This window comes from Acomys russatus, chromosome 17, assembly GCF_903995435.1.
Source record: "Acomys russatus chromosome 17, mAcoRus1.1, whole genome shotgun sequence".
Classification (NCBI taxonomy): Eukaryota; Metazoa; Chordata; class Mammalia; order Rodentia; family Muridae; genus Acomys; species Acomys russatus.
This window is the reverse complement of record NC_067153.1, coordinates 58,708,568-58,736,454: the sequence shown is the minus strand read 5'-3', so window position 1 is coordinate 58,736,454 and position 27,887 is coordinate 58,708,568.

Here is a 27,887-nt window from a genome sequence, read left to right as displayed (position 1 = left end):
CCCCAGCTCCTCAGCAACACCCCATCTCCTCAGCAACACCCCAGCTCCTCAGCAACACCCCCAGCTCCTCAGCAATACCCCAGCTCCTCAGCAACACCCCCATCCTCAGCAACACCCCATCTCCTCAGCAACACCCCAGCTCCTCAGCAACACCCCATCTCCTCAGCAACACCCCCAGCTCCTCAGCAACACCCCCCAGCTCCTCAGCAACACTCCCCAGCTCCTCAGCAACACCCCCATCTCCTCAGCAACACCCCATCTCCTCAGCAACACCCCCAGCTCCTCAGCAACACCCCCAGCTCCCAAACACCCCAGCTCCTCAGCAACACCCCCAGCTCCTCAGCAACACCCCCAGCTCCTCAGCAACACCCCCAGCTCCTCAGCTACACCCCCCAGCTCCTCAGCAATGCCCACTTTCCTTTCCCTTTCCATTAGAGCCACCCTGATGAGGACCGTGTGATAATAGCTTTCGTCAACTTCCGAGACTTGATGGTGTAATTCGAAGAGAAGACAGATGGCCTCTGGGCAGGAAGATAAAGCCTATTTCTTTACTGAGCAAAGCTTGGAAAACTAGAGGGCATAATAAAGGGAGAGGCAGCACAGAGGTGAGCTGGGAGTGATGAACAGGGACAAGGTGAAGGAAAAGTTACAGGGCAGAAAGCCCTATAGGTGTTCTGCATGCAAGAATGGCCGAGGGACTTGTACAAGGAGACAGGTTAAGCCAGAAACAGTGGTGTGCACCTGTGATCCCAGCTCTCAGGAGTGGAGGCAGGAGGATTGCAAGTTCAAAATCAGTCTGGCTACATGATGAGATTGTGTGTGTGTGTGTGTGTGTGTGTGTGTGTGTGTGTGTGTGTGTGTATACATGCACAACCGGCATGTGGAGATAGTCAGAGGTCAACTTGCAGATTTTGCATTTGGGCCCCAGAGGTTGCCCTCAAATGGTTAAGGCTTGGCAGAAGCACCTTTACCCACGGAACCATCTTATTGGTCTTTATTTTACTTTCTTAAACAAAACAAAACAAACAAACAAACAAAGGATACTATATAGAATCCTCTATAGATTTGGGACAGACATAGGGAAAGGTTAGCATGATCAGACTTCACTCGGCTGAGTTATGCACACATCCCTTTCCCAACAATGCATTCGTCAACCCGGAATTCCTACTGTAATCAAGCTGCATTTACCCCTTACTCCAAACAATACGGTAAATTGTCGCTAGACACCTTCAGTAATTCCTCTTCTGTGCTGAGTTTCCATTCAAATATGTCCTAGAACATAATCTGGAGACTAGAGGCAGGGAGCGAATCCAGTCTAAACTGATTTGGGGTTCATCTATAGAGAGGCAACTGTGTCTTCGGACTGAACATTTTGGGGAAATCTCCTTTCCCATACATATTATGCCTGTGCCTGTTTAGGAACATGAAGTATTAAAATCAGACGCATCGTGGGAATAGGCATGCTCAATGAGCAAAAGCTTCTGCAACCCAAGCCTGTCAATCAAAACAAACCACGCCCCACTCTTAGCAACAAGTCCTCCACCGGGACCCCTTGAGAAGTGCCAAGGGTAGCCCAGGGCTACGGAGCAGCATGTAATGTCTGCCCTTTCCGGTTCCTCCTGTCCAGTGTCCAGTGTGGTCTTGCTGTGCGCTTGTTCTCAAACCTTTGAATAGGACACCAAGAACCCAGAAACACCTGGTCAAAACAGAGCCCCCTTCACAAGACTCTTCACACGGGAATCGCGACACACCAAATTGGGCACACGCTTTTGAAAACCGAGTCCCGATACGAAAAATCCTGTGCCATCACATGTAATACAACTTGCTGTAGAACTTAGAAAAAAAAATCATCAAAAAATGGTGTTTAAAAATAGACTGCGAAGGATAAATGTGCATCTAAAAATATCTCTGTGGCAGCCCTTATTTTTAGTCCCAGTAAACACTTGTTATATGGAAGAATGAATTAAACCTGTGCGATTAACAATTTATTCAATACTTTATGCCCTCTGGTGGATTTTAAAAATTATAAGACACAAATGAGTTCTGCAGGCACTAGTAAGGTGCAGAAGAGTGGCCTAGGCGATGCAGAGTCATAACTGGGTGGTCGTGCAATGAATCAGAGGTCGGTGAGATTTTAAAAAAATTATTGTTTTCATTTACGCACATTTTACCTGCGTGTATGTCTGAGTATGCAGTGCCTGAGGAGTCAGGGGAGTGGACCCCCTGAAACTGGAGATAGGAACAGTTGTAAGCCGCCAGTTAGGTTCTGGGACTCAGACCTGCGTCCTCTGGGAGAGCAGGAAATGCTTCTAATCTCTGAGTCGTCTTTCCGGTCCTGATGCAGGTTTTTTCTGTATGTGTATGAACAACTTTATGTATAGAGATGCCCTTTTCTTAGATGATCCCGCAGCAGGACAAAAATAAGTTGCTTTGGAAACAGCTTAATTAATGCTACCTAGTTAACACAACAGGGTCAGCTGCTGGTGTGTACCTTGCTTCCGTCAGTCAGCTTATCTTTTTTTTTTTTTTTTTTTTAAGATTTATTTATTTATTATTATGTATACAGTGCTCTGCCTGCATGTACACCTGCAGGTCAGAGGAGGGCACCAGATCACATTCTAGATGGTTGTGAGCCACCATGTGGTTGCTGGGAATTGAACTCATGACCTCTGGAAGAGCAGTCAGTGCTCTTAACCTCTGAGCCAGCTCTCCAGCCCCCAGTCAGCTTGTATCAGAGAAGGGGATGCTATAGTAACAGGAGGATTTGTATTACTTTTCTCATCACTGTGATGGAAGCAAGCCAAGGAAGGAAAAACTTATTTTGGCTTACAGGGTCAAAGAGTCTGCCATGGTGGAGAATCAAGATACAATGGCTGGGTCACCTCCTTGACGGTGAGAGCTTCAGACTTCCAGAAGGCAGGACACAGAGACCTGGACTGGAATGAGGGAAGGGCACCATCTTCAAAGACCCACCCCTACCTGTCTACTTCAGCCAGCCAACTTCCAGCTCTTGAGCCCCCACCACCTCCAGCTTTCACCAGCTCCCACTGGGGATAAAACATTCAAAACATGAGTCCTGTGGGAGGACGTGTCAGCTTTGAACCATTAAATACTCCGAATCTGGTGGCCCGATTCAGTTGAGATTTGCGGCACATTCAAGCCATTTGTTCTTTGTTGGAAACACTGACAAAACACAGTTCACTCTGTGGGTCACCAGACGTAACAGTTCTTCTCCTGCCTCATTCAATACACACATAGACTGAGGGTCACAACCACAACGGTGTGCTTTGTAGAGCACGCTTGACTATAGGCCAACTGTGTGCTAGAGGATGACCTCTGTCCTGGCTGGCTTTGTGTCAAGGTGACACAAGCTAGAGTCATAAGAGAGGAAGGAGCTTCAGTTGAGGAAATAAATGCCTCCATGAGATCCAGCTGTAAGGCATTTTCTCAATTAGTCATCATGGGGGAGGGCCCAGCCCATTGTGGGCGGTGCCATCCCTAGGCTGGTGGTCCTGGCTTCTATATGAAAGCAGGCTGAGCAAGCCATGGGGAGCAAGCCAGGAAGCAGCACCCATCCATGGCCTCTGCATCAGCTCCTGCCTCCAGGTTCCTGCCCTGCTTGAGTTCCTGTCCTGACTTCCTTTGGTGATGAACAGCAATGTGGAAGTGTAAGCCGAATAAACCCTTTCCTCCCCAACTAGCTTCTTGTTGCATCCGTCGAAACCCTAAACAAGACAGCATCCTGTTATTGTTATTTTTATAAAACTACATTTGTTTCTCAGTTTCTCTCTATCACACAAGTAACTGAGACACTTTTATATTTGTTTTATAATCAGCTTCACAACCAATAACTGAGCAGTTATTACTTTATTCTTAACCCTCTAAGCTAATCTGGTTTCCTCCCGGTGTACATCCCAGAGATGCTTGCACTGTGTAGCTTTCCTACTCCAGCTCCCCTCCTGATGTTTCCTGGACCTCTGCCCATGGCTGAGTCCCCTACTTCCTCTTCTTCTTTTTAAAAAAATTTTTTGTTTAAGTAATTTATTCAGATTACATCTAATTTGTTATCCCCTCACTTGTCTCTTCCCATTCCCCCTCCCTCCCTCTTTCATCTTATTCCCCTCCCCTAGATCTGTGTCAGAAGGGGACTTTGTCCCCCACTATAAGATCACAGCCTATCAGGTCTCTTCTTGGTAGCCTGCTTACTCTTCTTTTGAGTATCACCAGGTCTCCCCACCAAGGGGAAGTGGTCAAATAAGGGACACCAGAGTTCATGTCTGAGTCAGTCCCTGCTCTTCACATAAATTGTGGAGAATGTGGTATCTGTTGGCTAGATCTGGATAGGGGGTCTAGGTTTATTGCATGCATTGTCCTTGTTTGGTACAGTAATTTGAGCTGACACAGCTGGGTTCAGATCTTCCAGCCTTACTGGTCTTCTTGTAGGTTTCTGGGACCCTCTGGATCCTTCTATTTCCCCATTTTTTTCTTACCTATCTCCCCTAGACCTACTTCCTCTTCTAATTTCTCCTCTCCCCTGGCTGGCAGGAAGTCCAGCCCTATTCTCTCTCCTGCTCAGTGATTGGCTGTAAGCTGCTTTATTGGCATACCAAGGGGATAATTGTGGAGCAGTGTTTACACAACATTGAGACAGGAGACCCTCAGAAAAAAGATTGCAACCAGATATGGGGGTTGGGGGACGGGACAGAAACCAGCGTTTGAATTACACAATAAACTTATGCCTACAGCATCCCATGGTGTACATTAGGTCTGGACGTAACATCTGTCCATGTCCTGGGAAACAAAGGACTGATATTCAGCCCTTGATAGGTGACTATGCACGGGTGAGCCAGGGGCAGCATAAATGTTCTAAGCACTTTGGAAGTCGGAGTTGCACCATGTCTAAAATCCCACTAGGCCAACTGCAGGAAGGCTGGTAACTGTGAGGTAGGACGAATTTCTTAATTAAGGTGTCCTTTCGCTCCTCCCCCTCAGGAGGCTCCTCCAGCCACTTATTTCCACAGCCCTCAAATAAACACTCAGCAAGACTCTGTTTTCCCTGGTGTTCTCTTCACTTCATCAGAAGCAGGAATTGTAACTATGTCTTTACTGTGGCTTAGGAAGGTTTCTCAGTCGGGCTCTTCCTCGTAGTAGCCTGGGTCAAGAGCTGCTTCTAGGCTAGGGGGCCAATCCTCAGCTTAACTCTTAAAAATTCACAGATCTCGTCGTTTGAGTCCCAGCGATCCCTTCAGCCAACAGCCATGTTCACAGGTGCATTGTTCTTACTACCATCCCTCAGGTCCTGCCTCTGAGTCTTAAAAGATGACTAAGTGTACACAGTATAAAATGTATCATCATAACCATTTGTAAGTGTGCCACGCTGTGGTACTCAGTTCTAACCACTGAGCAATCTTTCCATCCCAAGGAGGGCAACAGGGTGGGGGGGAGCAAGGTGGGGTGGGGTAACAGACTAGGGAGAATTGACAGGAGGTAAACGGATATGACCGAATTACATTGTATAAATTCATAAATCTTCAAAGAATACATGAAAGTATTATTTTTTAAAAGTTTTATGTTAAATAATAAAATAATAATAACCCCGCATTTTCCCCGTAAAAGCCCTGATAGCTACTATTCTGTTTTCTTTCTCTAGAATGTTGGTCACTTTAAATATCTCACACGAGTGTAAAGTATGTGTCTTTCCATGGCGTGTATATGCTCACACAGAATTTGTCCTTCACTGGCATATTTTCACTTAACGGAATGATCTTAGAGTTCCTCCATGTTGTGGGATGTGTCAGAATTTCATCTCCTTTTACAGCTAAGTAATACGCCATTGTAAAGATGCAGCATTTGGCTCACCCACTGACCTGTGACCCTTGGGTGATTTTCTTGTGTGTCAGTGAACATGAATAACACTGTGACATATTCTGTTGTCCATATTTAACACTCCTTCTTTACATTCCTTTGGGAATTTATTTATTTATGTATGTATGTATGTATGTATGTATGTATGTATGTATGTATTTATTTATTTATTCATTGGGGTTTTTCAAGACAGGGTTTCTCTGTGTTGCTTTGGCTGTCCTGGACTCACTTTGTAGACCAGGCTGGCCTCGAACTCACATCGATCCGCCTGCCTCTGCCTTCCGAGTGCTGGGATTAAAGGCATGCGCCACCACCGCCCGGCTCTGCTAATATTCTTAATGAGTCCAAGTTCTTGGGTTTGGGCTCCAAGAGGGGCAGTAAAGCAGACTGTGCCTCTGGCAAGGACTGTGATCTTGAGGCTATGACGGCAGGGGCAGGAGATGGACCCGTTTGGTTTGTGCGTTTGTCATATGTGGTGTGTCACTGTAAGCCTGGGCCCTGCAACATAAATCAGCCATGAGGGATGAGGGTGAGACGTGGGCAGCATCTACTCTGGGTTTTCACAGTGAAGCTGCCTGGCACGGGACAAGCAGTTGCCCTCTAGCTACTTTCAAAATTACGCCTTTGCTTTTGTCCTCCTGCTTAATTATAATCTTCCCTCTGTGTGTTTCTTCACGTTTCTCTTACTTCAGCAATGTCCAGCTGCTGAGATGTTTATAGTCATCTCTTTCATCAAATTTGGAATTTTTTCTAGTGATTGTATTTTTCAAAAAAACAATTATTTATTTTTGTTTTATGTGTATTGATGCTTTTGCCGGCACATATGTGCATGTGAGGGTGTCAGATCCGCTGGAACTGGAGTTACAGACAGTTGTGACCTGCCATGTGGGTGCTGGGAATTGAACTCAGGACCTCTGGAAGAGCAGCCAGTGCTCTTAACCACTGAGCCATCTCTCCACCTGCTCACATGCTTTCTGTGTCCCCTTTTCTGCTCTCCTTCTGAGACTCTAATAAGGCTTACACTGTCCCGGAAGCTCTGTAACCATCCCTACAGGACTATATTTTGAAGAAATACTTGGACCCGCCCTTTGGCATTGAAAGAATGGACCCTAAGAAACTGGAATTTCACTAAGAATCTCACACAAAGCCTGGGCCCAGCCAGAGGGTGAACTTGACTCCAGGAAACGTTTGCACCTTGAAGACAAGACCGGAGTTGAGACAACATGGTTGACGGGGGCACACCTTGACTGCAACTTCTTAACTACACATGCCTCTTGCCTTCTGTATAAGCCCGAACCTCATGTTGGGACCCCAAAACAAACTGGAGCAGGGAAGGGGGTGGTCCCTGGATCTCTTTGTCTTCCTAATGTGACAACATAGAATAAACCCCCATTTCTGCTTGTCACTGTTAATTGATTCTTTTAAATACCTTACTGAAGACTGGTAGTTGAGTCTGGCTTGTAAAGAAAATATTTACAAGGAGTCTTAAAACAAATTATTATTATTTTTTATCAAACGAGTAATCCCTGGAATGTAACCTTTGTAATGCTATTTTGAAACCTTCCCCACCTTCTAAAACATTCTGTTTGCACAACTACTGCATTCCCAAAACTTGGTGGCCAGAAGCAACCAACGAGATTCCCCTCATTTCTTTCATCTCCTTTGGGCTAGGCAGCCTTGAAAGATTGTGAGATCAGATGCCAGCCACAAAGGAAAAGACACAGCACCCTCACACCAGGAGGCATACGGGACCCCTTCCTGCCCAATGTGCTCGCTACCTGAATGGGGCCGCCACCCTTCTGCAAAGGCAAAGGCTGCCTTGAAGGCTTATGTTCACTTTGTCCTCATCCTGTTAGTTCGCTTTCTGTTGCTGTATAAATGCCGATCAAGCTTGGAAGGGAAGAGAATAGAACATTACATCTTACAAATTATGGTCCATCATCGAGGGAAGCCAAGGCAACAGCTTGAAGCAGAAACCACAGAGGAGCAAAGCTGCTAACTGGCTTGCTCTCGTGGCTTGCTAACCTTGCTTTTGTTTTGTTTTGTTTTGTTTTTGTTTTTCGAAACAGGATTTCTCTGTGTAGTCTTGGCTGTCCTGGACTCATTTTATAGACCAGGCTGGCCTCGAACTCACAGCGATCTTGTTTCTTATATAACCAAGGACCACCTGCCCAGGCGCGGCACTGCCAACAGTGAGCTGGGCCCTCCCACATCAACCGTCAATCAAGAAGTCAGCCAATCCGATGGAGGCAACTGCTCAACTTGAGGGTGCCTTTTCCCAGATGACAATAATTCGTGTCAGGCTGACAAAAACTAACCATCTCACTCATGTTCTTTGCATGCTTTCAGTAGGGTCTTTGGCACCTAGGTTTTATTTCCAACAATTTGATGCTTCATTCAGAATTCTAATTGTGTCTAGGAAGAAGTCAAGGACCCTAACTTTAGGAATATATGTTCCAGGATCTTACTGTGGTGCGCCCATGGTATAGGCAGTCAGTACTTCCTAGATAGACAATGACCCAGAGAAGGAAGGTCCCTCAGCAGTGTAGGGGACGGCTCAAGCAAGCATCTGCAAGGCAACTCTATGCACAGACCAAGGTAAGAAAAAGCTATGGGGTCCAGTGTGGTGGTGCACACCTTTAATCTCAGCACTCGGGAGGCAGAGGCAAGTAGATCTCAATGAATTTGAGGCCAGCCAGGGCTACATAGAAAGATATTTTTTTCTTAATAAACCAGAAAAGAAAGGAAGGAAGGAGGAGGAGGAGGAAGAGGAGGAAGAAGGTGGCTATGGGAGTGATAAAGTACCTCCTTAGCCATTCCAGAAGCTGAGAGTGAGTGAGGTGTGTAACTGATGGTGGAGAGCCGATCTTCTGTTCTGTGGGTGTTCAGTGACCTCACCACTAAGCTGTCTAGGTCTCTGAGTGGAGTCTAGGTTTCATACGATCATGCCCTTTGCCCTTAAGTGGAAGACTGTTAGGAAAGAAGCATCATAGATGGACAGTTCTTTCCCCCAAGGACTCACTGACTCTCCCAAGCCGTTTGGACAAGTTAGGGAACAACTGTTTAGGAAAGAATTCTCTTTTCTAGTTCACACTATCCAATATGCAGATAATCTTTTGCTGTCAGAGACCCTCCAGAAAGACCTCTTTTGCTCTCCTCAATCTTCTGGGTCAACAAATTTAAGAGTCCCCCGCTCCTCCCCCCCCCAAAATCAATTATAGTTTGTTGAAAATGAAGTTTGTTATTTGGGACACTTAATCAGTAAAGGAAAATGAAGGTTGGGCCTTGAGTGAATAGAAGGGATTACCAATGTACCTCTTCCTCCTACACAAAGAGGCCTTAGGAAGTTTCTAGGACTAGTTGGATAGTGTGTAGACTCTGGATAGACTCTTTTAAAAAACAGTATGCATATTTGTGTGGTATGGTTGTGTATGGTTATGTGCACACAAGGACAGGTGGAGGCCAGAAGAGATTGGATGGATACCTTAGAGCTGGCGTTACAGAAGGTTGCAAGCTGCTGTGTGAATGCTCAGAACTGATGTTGGGTCCTCTGGAAGAGAAGTAAATGCTCTTAGCCACTGAGATATCTCTCCAGCCCCTGGATAGACTGTTATGTCCTTAGAACTAAGGCCCTCTATGTCAAGTTATTAGATAGAAAACCCAGTTGTCTCTTATGGCACCCGGGAGGAGATCAAGCCATGCACATGATCTTTAAAGGTCTCTACTTCAACCCTAGTGTTAGCACTTCTCCCGCTTGGAAGTCTTTTCCTTTTATTTGTGGATGTTAACAGGGAGTAGCTCTGAGATCTTAGCCCAAGAACATGGCATGGGGGGGGGGCGGGGGGGGGGGTGGGGGAGGAAGGCAGCCTGCCGCTTTCCTAAACTCCTAGACCCTAACCTCACTGAAGAGGCCCCAGATGTATCCTGTCAGTGGCAGCCATTGCCTTATTGCCTTGTTTACCACAGAAAGCAGAAAGTTGGCTTTTATGGGTTCCCTGATGGCTAGTGTCCCTCACCAGGTTAGAGTTAACTTCAACCAGAGGGCAGAAAAATGACTGGCTGGCTCCAGCGTCCTCAGATATGAACTTGTCCTTGTAGAAAAGATGACCTGGTCTGTTACTACCATCAGTTTCCCTCAGTCCTGTGGAATTCTCTGAGGGCATGAGCTCCTTGGAGCTTATAGAATGTCAGGCTGTGGTCCAGCCTGACCCTGAAGAAGCTCTATTCTCGGAACGATGCAAACTTCATATCTGAATCCTCCTAAGAGTCATAATAGCTACCCTATGAAGGATGGAGAACAATTAGTCTTCGGTGAACCTTGCAGATTACCTAATAACTGGTAAGCACAGATGTGTGAGTTATTAACTCCTAAAGTTCTAAAACACCTGAAAGAAAAGGAAGGAACAATCTATACTGAGTCCAAATACCCTATTAGAGTGGCACCCATATTTAGGAAGTCTGGGCAGAATGGGGTCTCATCAGTAGCAAAGGCCAGGACTTGGAGATAATCAATGATCCTATCTTGTCCCCAGATCATCCTCTTCCACTCCTGGCTCCTTCCTCCACCCTCATACTAATAAACGTTACCAAGCCTATTAGGAATGACCCCACCTAGGTGACAGTCACTGTAGTTAAAGGTTTGAGACATAGTGTGGAGACATTAATGTTTAGCTGTGTGGATAGAATGTCCCCTCCCCATACCCAACAAAGCAACTGTTATGCATACCTCCTGGGAGGCCCAAGGCTCAGATAGTCCTCTTCCCATTGGAACAGGACTGAATGGAATGACACTCACTGCATGGTCTCTCTTCCAAGACCAACAGGCCAAAGGCTTGTGCATACTGTTCTCCCTGATGGAGCCACCAGGAGCAATTACTTCTCATTCTTGCCTTGGGTGGGGGGAACAATTGACCCCAGTGACAATGTAATTGGGTAATTAGAGTGATGACTAACCAGTTAGCCCAGGTGGTCATGGGAGCAGACATCTGGTGGTGTTGTGAAGGACCCTCCTCTGAGTCTTGTTTGTCAACTGCCGCATGGCTTGTGCTTTTTCAGTCTGGTTGACTATCCTTGTCACTATGAGGTAGGCGGTCTAACCCAGCTCAGGAGAGCTACTGACTCCAGGAGGCTTATTTGATCCCATTATATCCATAGGTTCAATAGGAGAACCCAGGAGGTCCCAAATAAATTCAAAGCCAGAAACCAAACAGCTGCTGGCTTTGAGCAGACCTCGTTGAGGTGGTTAACCATTAAAAGAAATGTAGATTATGTATTAGCTATATTTAGCACAACCAACCATGGTTTATTAACTATACTTGGGATGTTATCAAAGGAATAGCTGGGCAACTTAGCCCCATGAGCAAAATGGCTTGGGAGAATAGGCTAATGTTAGAAACTAATATTAGATGAAAAGGTGGAGTCTGTGTGATGTCGGGAGGACAGTGTTGTACCTTCGTCCCAGATGGATGATCCTTTACTATCTAATGGCACGATGGTCCAGCCACTGGAAGGGAAAGATGACGTCATTTTAATATCCTTGACTGTAACCATTGGAGTCATGATTCTAGTAGGATGTGACGCGATTGCCTGTGTTCCAGACTTAGTCCAGAGACTTGCAGAAACAGTTTTGACTGAACAGTCTTCTTTCTGTTCCTCATCAAAGTGACCTACTCTGAAAGAGACAAAAGGAGGCCAGGGGGGGAGCAAAATTTGAAGAAGAGTTTGCTGGTATAGTGAAGAGGGGGTAACTGAAGGAATTATTTACAAGAAATCTAAATCTTTTATGTCAAAAGGAGTACCCCAGGAATATAACTTTGAGACACTATTTTGAAACCTCTCCCACCTTGTCAAGCCTGTTGTCTATGATGGACCTGCTCTGTTCCCTGACACATTCCTGAAACTTGAGGGGCAGCAGTAGCTCGAAGCAGCCAAGCAAGCACCGCCTTCATTTTTTTCCTCCTCTCCTTTTCTTAGATTTTTTTTTTTTATTTTTTTGGTTGTTGTTGTTGTTGTCTGTGTTTTGTTTTCGAGATACAGTTTCTCTGTGCAAAGTTGGTTGTCCTGGAACTCACTCTGTAGATCAGGCTGGCTTCAAACTCACAGAGATCTGCCGGCCTCTGCCTCCCAAGTACTGGGATTAAAGGTGTGCCATCACTGCCTTTTCTCGGGTTTAAAAAAAAAAGCTAGTCAGCCTCAAAAGATATGAAAGACGCAGTTTCCTCACATTAGGGTAAACAGGGCCATCACACCACTTCTGGCTCTGCGTTCTTGCTGCGTTAAGATAAACAGGCCATCACACCACTTCTGGCTCTGCGTTCTTGCTGCGTTAAGATAAACAGGCCATCACACCACTTCTGGCTCTGCGTTCTTGCTGCGTTAAGAACTATCCAACACAACCTTCCGTAGACGTAAATGCGCCTTGCCTGCTTCCCTCTCCTCATTAGGGCTTTCTTCGATGTGCCTTTCTATGCCCAGCACTTGGCATTTCCCCATATTCAAGCTCACCAATGCTTTCTTCTGCTTGCCCCAATGTGGTTTTGAACCCCTTAGTGATTTTTTTTAAATTTTTATTTATTGTTCTTTTCAGCTCCAGAGTTTCTCTTTCCAATTCCCATCTCTTTGCTAATATTTTTATTTTGCCCAATTGTTTTTTTTTTTTTTTTTTTTTTTTTTTTTTTGGTGTGTGTTTCTGTTTGTTTGTGATATTCTGCATATCCTCTCTCAGTCCTTTGAGCCCTACCTGTAAGGTGCCTGCTTAAAGTTCAAGTCTAGTAGATCCACCATTTAATGTCCTTTGGAGACAGAGACACTTTTCCTGCTTTGAATGATGTGGCGAGCTCTCTCTCTCTCTCTCTCTCTCTCTCTCTCTCTCTCTCTCTCTCTCTCTCTCGTTTGTTTTGGGACCATCTTGTGAACCCCACGCTGACTTGGAACTCTCTAAACCAGAGGATAATTTTGAAGTCTTGCTGTCCTGCCTCAGCCTCCCAAGTACTGGGAGCGTGTGCAGCCACACCCAACTAATGATCGTGCCTGCTTAGTTCTTTATATACTTTGTGCCTGTTCCAGTTGGTGTGGCAAACGAGGATGTCAGCTAGATTGTGTGGTGAGTAGTACCCAGCACACCTCCCTTCCCTGCTTGCTGTTGCTGTAATGGCTACTTTGGGGCTGAGCGTGTGTCTGGGTGCACATGCAAGCCTTCCTAGGTTTTCTTCTGAGCAATGCAGGAGGATGCCCGCTCCTTCCATTCTTGAACTTTTCACTAGATTACATCTTTAATTAGAGAATTTTTCTTCAAATACTTCTTGTTAGTCTTCTTCCTTCCTTCCTTTCCTTTTGTGTGTGTGTGTGTGTGTGTGTGTGTGTGTGTGTGTGTGGAGAGAGAGAGAGAGAGAGAGAGAGAGAGAGAGAGAGAGAGAGAGAGAGAGAGAGAATCTCTCTTTTACCACTAAAACTTTTTTCACACGTTGGAGAATCCTTTTTTCTTTCCCCTTTCCCTTTCCTTCCTCCAACCTTTCCCATGTCCCTCCCACTCTCAAATTGCTAGCCTCCCTTTCTTTATCATTGTTACATACACATATTATGTTCCTACGTGCGCACAAATACATAGCTACAACCCGTTGTTTTTGTTGTTTGTGTGTCTATGGTTTCAGCGCCGGCTGCTCTGCATCACGCAACCAGTCAGAGGACTCCTCCCTGGGCGAAGTTAAATCTCTCCTTTTCTGCAGTCATTAGCCTAGACGCCCCGTAGTTCCTCGCTAGGGGTGGACCGTGTGAAATCTCCCCGGGTCCATGTCCGCTGATAACACCGCGCCTCTGGTTCTGTTTACGCAGTCATCCTAGGAGACTGTTTCACAGCAGCCTTTCCACACCCTCTTCTTTGTTGTTTCCTGAGCCGTAGATGCAGGAGTTGTGATGTAGATTTTTGCGCTGGGCCGGCTCTGTGTCCTGTGGAGGTTTTCTGGCATGGTCTTCATTTGCTGTGAAGACAGGCTTCATTGACCAGGGCTGATGGCTACACTAATCTGTGGGTGTAAGGGTGAGATTTACGATGTATTAAGGAATTGCGCTGTCTAGCAAAGTGGCAATAGCAGAGTCTTTGCTGTGGATCATGACCTCACTAGCTCTGGGAAGCTGGTTAGGCTTTTCAGTGCCAGGCTTCATCTCTCTCCTGTTGGGAAGGCTTCAAGTCCAAATAGACAGCTCGTGCTTACTGGCGACACGGAAGTGATGCTTTTACAGGTACCCTGCTCCGGGGTCACTGTGTGGGTCATAGGTGTAGCTCCCTGTATCTCCTCAAGTCAGCATCTTTCGTGAACGCTCCACCTGAGCTGAGTTCCTGCAACTTTCTACTGTGATTGGGAAACCAGTCTGCTTAGATCACGCCGACGGCCTCTAGGGGGCAGTGTTTCCAAATCCCGCCTAACAACCCATGCGTGTGAAATCACTCTTTTAAGTTAACGCACAAAGTAATGAGCACCCTCGTGTCATCAGGTCCCTTCCTTCGCACCTCCCAGTAGTTTCCCCCTCTTCTTTCTAATCACTTGTATTTATTACTGTCATTTTTCTTCTTCTCATGACCCCCCCTTTCTAGTTTAATAACCTACACACACAAATAAACACACTCATTTGTACACACACAAATATATTAAATCTAGCCTCCCTCCCCCCCCCCCCAGAATACAAGAGAAATTATGTTACATATGTCGTTTTAAGTCTGGCTTATTTTGTGGAATATAATGTTTCTCAGTTGCATCTAGCATCCTGGAAATTTCATCGTTTCATTTTCTTTACAGTTGTATAAAATTCCTTTGTGTATATGGACCACATTTTCTTTGTCTATCTACTGATGGCTCAATTTCTTGGCCTTTGTGAACACTGCAGACGTAAACATGAATGTACAAGTGTCTCTGCTTAGAGTCCTTTGGGTACATACCCTAGAACGCTTTGGACGCATCACCCGGTAGTTCTAGTTTTAGATTTTTTTCCCTCGTTTTTTTTTTTCTTTACTTTTCTTTTTACTGGTGTATATGTGTGTATTGTGTGTATAAGTTGTGACTTGTGGATGGCAGAAGAGGGCTTGGATTCCCTGGAACCGGAGTTACGGCTGGCTGTGAGCTTCCCAGTGTAGACACTAGGAACCTAACTCAGGTCTTCTAGAAGAACAGCAAGCTCTTAATCACTAAGCCATCCCTCCAGCCCCTTATTTTTAAGTTTTTAAAGGATTTCCACACTGACTACTGACTTCCATAGTGGCAGCACAAGCTTGCACTCCCAACTACAGCGAATATGGATTCCTCTTTTCTCATATCATTATAAGCATTTGTTATTATTGTTTTCTCCAAAATTTTTATTATTGTTTTAATTTTATGTGTGGGTACTTTGCTTGCTCGTACATCTTGAGTACCACATCCCTGCAGAGGAGGGAGGTATCCTTGGTTATGAGCATCCATTTGCATGCTGGTATCAAATCCTGGTCCTCTGCAAGAGCAGCCAGTACTTTTGACAGATGAGCTCTCTCTCTCCAGCCCCATTATTTGTTTTCTTGATGACAATCATTCTGACTAGGGTGAGATGGAACTTCAAAACATTGTTAGTGTGTATTTTCTTGATGGCTAATGTTCAATATTTATTCAATAAATTCTTGCCCATTCGTGGGTCCTCATATTCATATTTATTAGCTCATTTGTTCATTAGATGCTTCTATATTTTTGGTGTTTGACTTTTTAAATTCTTTATATATCTAAATATTAATCTCCTATCTGACATACAGCTGGCAAATTTTTCCACCTCTCTGTGGGCTGTCTTTTCACCATGGCTATTGTTGACTTCAGCACCTTTTTTTTTTTTTTTTATGTCATCCTACCTTCTTAGAAAACTAGTGCGCATACACGCATATAGACACAGGCATGTTCCCACACATACAAATAAACTTTACCATTCCATTTTGGCAATGAGCAGAAAAACTGTTGCTTTCAAAGACCGCTGCTGCTGCTGCTATAATTTAAAGTGCCAGGAAAGCAAGATAGCAAGTGTACCATAAGATAGATGCTCCCTGACGCAGTCATTCCAGTGAATGCTGCCCAGCCCTAAGAGAGCATCTAAAATGTGAAATAGGGAGATGGCTTAGTGGGAAAGAGTACCCACCGCCAAGCCCAACAAATCTGAGTTTGATACCAAGAAGCCACACCATGGAAGGAGAAAACAGAATGCTCAAGGTGACCTCTGACCTTCACTCGTGAACCATGCCTGGCACATGCAGCAGTCTCCCATGTAAGAACTATTAAGCAAGTGAATGTGAAACAATTTTTAATAATAAAACAAATTAACGGCCCATAATGTAAATATCAGCATATTTCTCTGTTGACATTAAAATAACTAATACGAAGTTTATGTAACAAACCTGCCATAATACCTACCATTTGTTGAATGCTTTCAATGTCTGTGGCTGTATTTTAAATATTACTTCATTTCTGCCTCACAATAACCCCCCCCTCTCTTTATGCTTAGATTAGCCAGACTTCTGTCACTGTAACGAAAGGCCTGAGATAGACAACTTATAAAGAGGAAAGGTTTATTTTGGCTCATGATTTCAGAGGTTTCAGCCACGGCTGCCTGGCTCTGTTTGTTACTTTGGGCCCGTACCAAGTCACAGTGCTCTCATGGAAAGTACACAGTGAACCAAATATCTGTGGTAACCCCCGGAAGGAGAGAAAGGGGAGAGAGGGGAAGGAAAGAGAGAGGTGTGCCAGAGTCCAAAGTCTCCGTCCAGGACATGTCTCCAGGGACCTAAGTTCCTTTCCACAGATCTCATTTCCTAAAGGGTCCACTGTATCACAATTGGCCACAGGTTGGTGATGCAGCCTTTAACATATGACCTTTAATGTATGACCTTTAACTTATGACCTTTGGAGCATATCAAAGGTTCAGACTGTACTGAGGCCTCCTCTCTCTCCGACCTGACCTCCCATCCCTACTTTACAGCTGTGTACCTCTGTAATGAGGCTTTTAACAATTGCTCCAAACTATTTCTTATTTGCATGATATTAATAGAAAGTCAAAATGGACCTCAGTTAAGAAATTGCTCTATCTACTACAATTTAAAGTTTGAAGACATTTCTTCAAATGAGAAAGAACCTTGGAACTAAATCAATAAAATTGACAGCATGACAGCTGTTTGAGAAAAGTAGAATTTTGGAAGTATTTCCTCCCAAATTTTCCATATAAAGTTTAATTGTTCTTATAATGTAATTTTAAGTACTTTAAGCACTTAAAGTAAAAATATTTGGGTTTTTAAATGATGGATTACTTCATTATCCTGAAACATTCTTTGTGATATTGTAACATTGCTTTCTCAATTTAATTTTTTTAAACTTTATATTATGTGAATGGGTGTTTTGCCTGCATGTATACTTGTGTACCATGTGTACAATACCCATGGAGGGCAGAGGAGGGTGTTGGGTCCCTTGAAACTGGAGTTACAGATGGTTGAGCTGCCCATGTGGGTGTGGGGAATTGGACCCAGGTCCTTTGAAAGAGCAGTAAGCTCTTGACCACAGAGCCATTTCTCCAGCCCCGCTTCCTGAATTTAAAAAAAAAACAAAAACACATAAACAATAAAACATTATCTGCAACATTTCTGAAAGTAACAGTGGCTAAGCTTCAGAGCTTCTAGGGTTTAAGGAGAGAAACAGTTGCAATCCCCACCCTCAGGCACAGCTTTCCCCTGGGTGTAGGCCCATTGATTCCTTTGACCTTTCCAGTGTATGAAAGGTAGAACTTGAACTTCCTGCAAGTTGGTTCCTGAAAGGTCAGGGTCCCCCCAGCTCTAGCATATTTATGATTACCGTATTTGCATGTATTTACACACCCTGCAGAAGGGCTGTAGAGTGAGCTTTCCACACAGGCATCAAGGAATGCCCTCACAGATCTGGAAAGAGCTTCAGACTGTAGCCTGCTGGATCCAGCAATAAGTATCCCTAAAAAATGCCAAGGAGCAAAGCTTCTGGGAAGATGTCTCCCGTGTTTAGCCTTTTTTTTTTTTTTTCTAGCTGAGCAAATCCTAGGGAGAGCAGGAAGGCTCTCCCAGGCATAGCAGGTAAAGAGGCCTCTGCAGAAAATGCCAGCCATGAACACCTCCTCCAAAGAAACTCTGCTGGGACTGCACCTTTAATTCAGACTCAAACACCTATCGGGAAAAATAGACACCCTGAATGTCACTTGTCCTTTTTAAAGTCTGGCATTTTTTCCCTGATTATAAAACTTAGTAGAGAATAAAAAAAAGTGCAAACCAGTTTTTAAAAATACACGAAAAAAAAAATCACCCTAAGTTCTTTCACCTAGAAATAGCCACTAATTCCCTCTTTCCCTATCCCTCCTTCCCTCCCTCCTTCCCTCCCTCCCTCCCTCCTTTCCTCTTCTTTTGCTCTCTCTCCTGGTCTTTAAGAGGTGGGATATTTTTATATTTGTGCATATTTTGAATTCTGACATTTGAGAATCAGGCTGATGTACAAGCTTTCCACTTTATTTTCCATTGTTCCTACTTGAAGCTAGCTTACCATTTTCTCAACTAGACTGCCAACGACGTTTCTTAATCTTTCTTAATAATTCTTATGTGTGCCCTCATAACTTCAGAACCACTCTCTTCCGGTCTTCTGATACTAACGGCAGGCACCATGTCACTCCCCATCCTGTATCCCGCCCTCCAGAGGCTTCTCCTGGCCACTTAACAGTCCCTGGCCTCTGCAAGAATTCAGCTCAGAGAGGAGGAAAAGTGGGCCATCTGTGCAGGAAGGTCAAACCAGTGCAGCTTAAATGGGGTGTGAGGAAAAGGCACTTAGCTCTTTAAACATGTGCTACCTGAGAGACAAGCCCGTCTATGGACAGGCCTATTCACTGGACACACAGCACCGTCAAGTCACCAGTCCTCAGCCTTCCTCGTGTTCAAAGACCACGAGCAAGCCCCCACCCCTTTTCAAAAGAAATCTTTATAGCTCCAAATTGGCCTGAGAGATTTTGATCAAACCTTAAACGTTTCAAGGGTGTTTAGCTGAACACAAAGTACTTTTTCTATGGCAACGACACAGCTCGCCTCTGGGTCTCTCATCAGCCCGGGGTCTTCTGGGTATCTCCTATTCATCCAGGGCTGTGTGTTTACATGCCTCCTTCCCAGGAAACATAGATTTAGTGTCTGCCCGTTCCTTTCTGTCCCCCCCCCCCACTAGGCACACTTCTACGCGTTCTCTGGAACACTCCATGACACGTGGCTCAAGAGACCGTGACAGCTGAAGTCAGACGGGACATTAGCTTCTGTGTGTGATATGTTAAGCAAGTCACTGGTCCTTCCTCAGTTTTCTGACCAGTGGGGATGATGGCGCCTCCTTCCTGTGGAGACCATGAGGACTCAGGTGTTGCTTCCCGTAAAGCACTTGAGAGTGTGCCCAGCACACAGTGGTCAGGTGCCACTATTACCACATAGAGAAGCTTACCAGGTGTCTCTTCTACCTCTGCTCTCTCAGCCTCTCCAAGAGTAATTACAGCCACCCCTGTGGCCTGTTGAGTGTTTCCTGTGGGCCAACTCCAGAATAAGCTCATTCCCCCCCCCCCTTTGGGCTTTTGTTTGTTTTGGTGAGATAGGGTCTCCCTCTGTTGTCTAGGCTAGCCTTGAACTTGTGACCCTCCTGTCTCTACCTCCCAAATGTTGGGGTTACTGGAGTGCACCTCCACAAGCACTATTTTATTGCCATCCTTTATAACAGACTGCCAAAAGACATTACCGTCCAATTTACAAATGGAAAAGTGGGAGTGGGGAAAGTTACTGTCCATTCTTGATACATTTTTATGTAATAAGTTGCAGCTGTTACAGGGAGTCTGGCCAGGGATGACCACTCAGATACAGTTTATAGCCAATTGAAAGTCTTTATTCCAATTGTCTGAGACCACACTCACATATTTGGTACCTAGGTATAGCCCCAAACATTTAGACCAGTGGTCCTCAACCTTCATAATGCTGCAACCCCCTAATTTTTTTTTTTTTTTTTTTTGAGACATGGTTTCCCTTATAGTCCTGGTTGTCCTGGACTCACTTTGTAGACCAGGCTTGGCCTAGAACTCACAGAGATCCACCTGCCTCTGCCTCCCGAGTGCTGGGATTACAGGCATACACCACCACACCCGGCCTTTAATACATTTTCTAATGCTGGACCTAGGAGAGGCCATGGGTGGGGTCAAGGGTAGTAGGGGTAGAAGGAGGGTAAGGAGGCCCGCCCCCATTCTGTGAGCTGGCTGACATACTTCATTCCTTCCTCATTTTGCCCTTAGATTTTGTTACAGAAATTGGCTCTGTCTCTTAGGGAAACAAGTGCAAATGAAGGGATTGAAGCAGGGGCGGGGGCGGGAGCAGGATATGACCGGTCTCTCCTGAGAAGGAACTAGGTGCTTGGACTATTTAGGAAGTGGGCAGTGGCTGTTGGGTGGTGGTGATGGTGGTGTGATGCTAGTGCCTATGTGAGGGCTGAGCTGGAGCGCGTGTCTCTAACTCTTAGCAATGACTGATGGTGGCCGTGGCTAGTGTAGCATCATGGTCTTCCTATATGGTACATCTCCAGAGTCGTTACATACAGTAGCTCAGTGTTCACTGCAACCCTGTGAGTAGGAAGTGTTTGTTATAAGCTCCACTTTGCAGACCAGGAAGTCGAAGGGCCCTTTCTTTTTTTTTTTTTTTTTTTTTTTTTTTTTGGTTTTTCGAGACAGGGTTTCTCTGTGTAGCCTTAGCCATCCTGGACTCACTTTGTAGACCAGGCTGGCCTCGAACTCACAGCAACCCGCCTGCCTCTGCCTCCCGAGTGCCCTTTCTTTGGTTGAGTAACTTGCCCACAGTCACATAGCTAGCACCGGGAAGAGCCTGGGTTTGTTTGACTCCTGGCTGCCTGGTGCCAGCGTCTATTTCCATAACCACCAAGTGCACTGTCTTCCACGTAGATGTGAGTGGGCTAAGCGCTCTGTATGAATATTGTTAGTGGAGCGGGGCAGTGGTGGCACATGCCTTTAATCCCAGCACTTGGGAGGCAGAGGGAGAGGCAGGAGGAGCGCTGTGAGTTTGAGGCCAGCCTGGTCTACAAAGTGAGTCCAAGGCTACACAGAGAAACCCTGTCTCAAAAAACAAACAAACAAACAAACAAACAAACAAACAAAAGCCAACCAAACAAACAAAAAGAACGTTGTTAGCAATGACGTAGGAAGATTAGCCCTACCGGCTGACCTCTGAGCTTATACAGCAGATGCGTGATATAAACCCGTACCTCGTGGCGTCCACAGAGCGATCTTATTATTTAGCCCCATTCCACAAGGTAGAGACTCAAGGTTAGGAGAGCTAACGGGCCCACGCCCATGGCTGGCGCACGGCCAGCACTGGACTCAGACGACGCAGCAAAGCTCACCTTTGGGTCTGGTGCCCCACACCGAATGACTACCATATTCTTTCAGGCTCTCCTTCAATGTCAACAAACAACTGAAGATAGCCCTTCTTGGCTAGAGTGTTTGTTCTCTTTTCTTTTTTCTTTCTTTTCTTTCTTTCTTTCTTTCTTTCTTTTTTTTTTTTTTTTTTTTTGTTGTTGTTGTTGTTGTTTTGTTTTTCGAGACACGGTTTCTCTGTGTAGCCTTGGCCATCCTGGACTCACTTTGTAGACCGTTTGTTCTCTTTTCAATGCATAAGTTTTCTTGCCACTGTAAAGAACGGGTCTCCTGTTCGTGCGGACGTGCCTGGCTTTTATCCACAAAACCCCACCTAAAGAGCAAAGCTCACACCTTACCAATCTTCTGAATGCTGGCTTGACATGCCTATAGGCCACATGCGCAGGCAGTTAGGGGCATTCCAGTTGCTTTGCTGTGCCTTTTGGGGCGCGACAGCACAACCAGTGCCCGGGCAATTAAGGGGACCCATAAGCTTACTCTCTCGGCACATTACGATTTTACTCAACTTGTAAGTGAAACTGCACTTTGCTCCTCTCTTGTAAAGAGTCTGACAGGAACGCTGTAAATGAGCATTAAAAGTGAGGAAACGATAAGACTGAATGTTCTGGAAACACGACTTGTGGATGCTTTTTGACTTTTTCTCCCTCTCATATTTATACGGCTTGACAGCCAGCCAGGCAGGCACTAAATTGTCGCCTGACTCTGTCCTTCTAATCCCTCTCGCAAAGGCTGACGCTGACGACTAGACAAAGCAAGCAAGCCGCCCACATGGCTGGGAGACAACGTCTTCCCCAGCACTTCCGTCAGCAGGAACACTGCTCCTCAGCCTGTTCTCCCTTCACTCCTTACCTGCTCCTTCCTGTGTGCCCCAACACAGTTTCATAAAGACAGACTGTGGAAGACTCGCGATCCACAGCTGCTCTGCGCTCAGTGCACGGTGCACTTAAGCCCTCTTTCCTCCCCTCCCCCTCCCCTCCTCCCCTTTAAGACTCCCTCCTCCTTTTCCTCTCTCTCTTTTTTTCTCACATCCTTGTGAACGCTAAGCCAGTGCTACACCTCCCAGCCTCTTGTATTCTTTTTTTTTTTTTTTTTTTATTGTTTCAATAAATAATGAGATTTGGGATTGGAGATAGTTCAGTGGTTAAGAGTGCTGGCTGATCTTGCAGAGGACCCAGGTTTGGTTCCTGGCATCCACATGGTGACTCACAACTTCCGGTCCAGGAGAGGCAACATCCTCTTCTGGCCTCTGAAGGCACCAGCCAGATGCTCATATACATAAAAGTGAAAACAGGAAATTTCATTTTTTTTCTATTATAGTTTTTCTTTTTTCTTTTTTTAATTTTTTAATTTTTAATCTGTTCACTTTACATCCCGATGGGAGCTCCCTCCCTTGTCACTTCCCCAATTCTGCCCTCCCTCCCTTGTACCCTTTCCCTCCCTTAGGCCTCAGAAAGGGGAGCCCTCCTCCCCTAATATCTGACCTCAGCCTGTCAAGTCTCATCTGGACCACCTGTATCCTCTTCCTCTGTGGCCTGGCAAGGCCGTCCCGCCAGGGGAAGTGACCACCATGTGGAGCACCAGAGTCTACTCCCCATATTATGGGACCCACAGGGAGACTGAGCTGCCTATGGACTACATCTGAGCAGAAGGTCTAAGTCTTCACCATGCATGGTCCTTGGTGGGTGCATCAGTCTCTCCAGCACCCATCCCCCCACCCGGATTTGTTGGCTCCGTTGGTTTCCCTATGGAGTTCCTGACCTATTATAGTTTTTCAATCCATCAAATTAACCAAACCAGAAAAAAAACAAGAATCTTAGAACTTCTTCCTTTACTTTCACCTGTTCAGAAGCCAGGTTATAAGGAATTACTGCTTTTAGAAGTAATTATCTTGGTGATTTCTATATGCTTCTGCAAATTCTTGTTAAATACACATTGATGATGTAGGGGTTTGAAGGATCACGTTAAGTACATAGTATAGTGGACACTATGAGTCCCTGCCTGTGCTCCCGTTAGAGCAATGGCTGGCCTTGCTGTACACACTGACATCTCCTTTCCTGCCTTCTCATAGAAGTAGCTCGCTCTAAAAAAAGCTACTTTGCTCCAGTTCCCCCTCCCTTGGCAACCTTCATCTAATGACAAAGTGATGTGGGAGTAAACTGTGTGTCCCCTCATCTTAGCTCAGGTCGTTATGGCCGATTCATAGCTCCCCATGGCGCTGACCCAGGGCTTTGCTGAGGTGGCAACAGAACCCAGCATTTTCTTCTTCCTCAAGCTTGCTTCCTTCCTTTCTTTACTCAAATTTGGATCTCAAGACAACTTTTTTCTTTTCTTTTTGTTTTGTTTTGTTTTTGAGATAGGGTTTCTCTGTGTAACAAACAGCCTTGTGTAACAGTCCTGAAACTTGCTTTGTAGACCAGGCTGGCCTTAGAACTCACAGAGATCCACCTGCCTCTGCCTTCCAAGTGCTGGGATTACAGACCTGCGCCACCATGCTTGGCTGAGACCACTTTTTATAGACATTTGCTCTTTTTGTCCTGCTTCAGAACTATCTCTTGAGGAACTCAACCTGCGACACATACTTAATTGGTTGAGCTTTTTTTTTTTTTCCAGATGTTTGAAGTAGGTTAGACCAAGACTTTCTCTATCTTCACCACAAAGTCAGAATGATCACAGCTGTAGATGTTACATTAGCTTAGAAGGGGTTGACAGTAATGAGCCCCTGACTGCAGAAATGCGCCCTACTAAAATGGCAATATTGGCTGAGCATGTTTAGACAGTTGATCTTTGATTTAGAACAGATAGGATTTTTATGTGCAGTGACTTTTCTATTTGGGACTGTTTGGGAGTGGGCTACATTATGTCCATGAATCTATTAACAAAGTACACACTTTTAGAAAGACAGACAACAGCAGGCAACTATATTTCTGATAAAGGAATTTTTAGGGCATTTTATATGTTTTTTTAAAATGTTTTATGTGTATATATAAATTGATTTATAGTCATACCAAAAGTCCAATTCCAGTGTTTTTGTTGTTCTGGCTTAGTAATGATTCTAAATTTATCTGGACTAATAAACAGGCAAGAATAGCTAAGACAGATATGCCCTAGTTGATGTTAAAACACATAACAAAGGCATAAAAAATAAGCCAGTGTAGATACTAAAAGATTAGATGCCAGTGGGTGGGAGAGTTGGGTCACAAATAGAATCCCTTAAAAGTAACAACACTATAAAGAAGTCCTCACTGAGGCACAAGGACACTTCCAGCACCAGCACTTAAAGAATGACTTGGAAGAAATTGGTGGCAGCAGTAGCAGGAAGCTGAGGGATCACATCCTTAACACCGAACAGGTAGCAAAGAGAGCAAACTGGAAGTAGGGTGAAAGGTTACAAACTCTCAGAGTCCTAACCCTAACCCTCCAGGGATATACTTCCTCCAGCAAGGCCTCTCTACACAGCACCACCAACTAGGAGCCAAATGTTCCAGTATCTGAGTCTAAGGGGGACAGTCTCATTCAAATACCTTACTGTGGCAGAAGTACTGTCTCAAAAGAAAAAAGTATCAAATAAAATAAGTAACAACAATAAAGTCATAAAAAAAAAAAGGACTGGAGAGATGGCTCAACAGTTAAGAACACTGTCCACTCTTCCAGAGGTCCTGAGTTCAAGTCCCAGCAAACACAGGCGGCTCACAGCCATCTATAATGGGATCTGATGCCCTCTTCTGACCTGCAGGTGTACATGCAGATAGAGCACTCAAATACATAAAAATAAACAAACGATAGAGAGAGAGAGAGAGAGAGAGAGAGAGAGAGAGAGAGAGAGAGAGAGAGAAGGAGGGGGGGGGAGAGAGAGAGCAAGCGAGAGGGGGCAGAGGGAGGGAGGGTAGGAGGGAGGGAGGGAGAGAGAGAGAGAGAGAGAGGGAAAGAAAGAGAAAGAGAGAGCGCACTGGCTGCTTTTCCAGATAACTCAGTTCCCAGGACCCACAGGGTGACTCCCTCCTGTCTGTATTTCCAGTTCCAGGACATCTCTGACATCCACTACTGGCCTTCAAGGGTACCACATATACACAGTGTACACAGACACAGTCAGGCAAAACACTCATACACATAAAATACAATAGCAATTAAAGAAAAAAAAAAAACTAAGGGCAACTTCTGATGACTGCTGTGCTGGTATGAAAGCAGAGAGGAGCTATAAGTCTGAGGGAGCAAGTCAGCAGTTCATTGACACACAACATGTAAACGTTGTTTCCAAGGGAGAAAGGCTTATTTGGGCTCACATTTACAGACAGATACAGTTAGAGAAGGAGACATGATGTCAGGCAGGGAAGAGACGGTGGCAGGAAGAGAAGGCTGGTGGCCATCTGCAGGCAAAAAACAGCGAACAGGAAGTGTCCTCAAAACCTGATTCCAGTCACCCACTTCCTGCAGCAAGGTCCCACAGTCTTGCCAAAGAGACGACAGCTGTGGGCCACGCAGTCAGACAGAAGCGCCAATACAGTGTATTTCACATTCAAACCACACTACGTGATACAGTTAAACTTTTAGTTTCAACACACAGAAGGCAGAGGTAGGAGGATGCGTTCAAAGGTAGCCTGGGCGATTCAGCAAGACCTTGCCTCAAACTCTAGACACACACACACACACACACACACACACACACACACCAGAACAAACATCCTCATCCATAAAAAAGGAAAAGAAAACATTAATGTAGTTACATATGTAACTTTTATACGTAAGAAATATACATGAATGGATTTTTGAAAATTTCAGCAAAGGAAAATGAGCAAAGCACTAGAAACTATAATTAATGTAAGACCTACAGGGCCAAAATTTTAACGTTCAAGAAAGCCAATAACAAAATAAATGAAAATTAAATGTCAAAGTGCTGTTAGGTACTAAGTTAATGAAAATGAACAAATGTAGACTATCCACCACACAGCTCCATAGCCTCTTCCTATGTTACAGTGAGGATTTTAGTACAACTCTTCCCAGAAACATTTTTGAATGATCCTGTATTTTAACCCCAAAATTCTGCTTTTAGAGATTAGGACGAAGAGTCATAAACACACACACACACACACACACACACGTACATACACACACATGTACACATGGGTGCACACAGTACATATACATGCACACACATGTACAGACACACAAACATATATGTATACATATACAGACACACGTGTACACACATGCACACACAGACACACATACATGTACACACACGTACAAACACACACACACACACACACGCACACAAATAAGTATAAAAGTGCAAACACAAATGTCCTTTTGGGAAAGGATCGAGTGGAAGCGCTGCCCAAAGAGGACGCTGGAGCACATTCATGAACGAAGGCTCTGAGTGTCGAGGGGTCAGATGGCTGGTCTCACACATTCTGTCCCTTTTTAATACTCAGAAAGAAAAACGAGACGTTTCTTTGTTAAACTAAGAATGTTGAGCCCAGGAACAGGTAGTTGAGCTCATTGGTATTGCTAAGTGGTTGGTACCTGAACCACAGGACTCTTAGCCTAAGCACCAAGCATTTGTAGCAGCAATCAGTGAGGGCAGAACATCCGCACGCGGCGCCTCTTCTCAAGCACAACGTTTAATTAGACTTCATTTACAAATGTTCACTTCACACTGAGGATGTGACTTGGAGAAGGCTGGCATCAATCCAGGTAATTCTGGAAGAAAAAATAGCCACATGTTTCATTAACAGTAACTGTTAGCTGATAGAGCCCTGGTTTATTCCTCCCTTCCCTCCCGCTCTTCTTCTTCTTCTTCTTCTTCTTCTTCTTCTTCTTCTTCTTCTTCTTCTTCTTCTTCTTCTTCTTCTTCTTCTTCTTCTTCGTTTGGGACAGGCTTTCTCTGTGTAGCCCTAACTGTCCTGGAACTGGCTTCAAATTCACAGAGATCTATCTGCTCCAAGTGCTGGGATTACTGATGTGCACCACTGCACCCAGCCATGTATTACTTCTGTGGTGTGTGTGTGTGTGTGTGTGTGTGTGTGTGTGTGTGTGTGTGTGTGTAAAAGTTTTTTGTGTGTATGTGTGTGTGGCTGAATAAGTTTCTTTTTCATATATTACTTTTTAAACACAGTCTCAGTTTTCTTACTAAAAATAACATGCAACAGGTACTTTCATTTTTGTTTTTTTGTTTTGGTTTTTTTGTTTTGTTTTGTCTTTGTTTTTTGAGACAGGGTTTCTCTGTGTAGTCTTGGCTATCTTAGAACCGCTTTGTAGACCAGGCTGGCCTTGAACTCATATTGATCCGCCTGCCTCTGCCTCCTGAGTGCTGGGATTAAAGGCATGTGCCACCATGCCCGGATGATTTCTTTTTAAAGATTTATTTATTATGTATACAGTGCTCTATTTGCATGTACACCTGTAGGTCAGAAGAGGGCACCAGATCACATTATAGATGGTTGTGAGCCACCATGTGGTTGCTGGGAATTGAAGTTAGGACCTCTGGGGAAAAAGTCAGTGCTCTTAACCTCTGAGCCATATCTCTATCCCCAGTACTTTTGATGTTTAAAAACTGC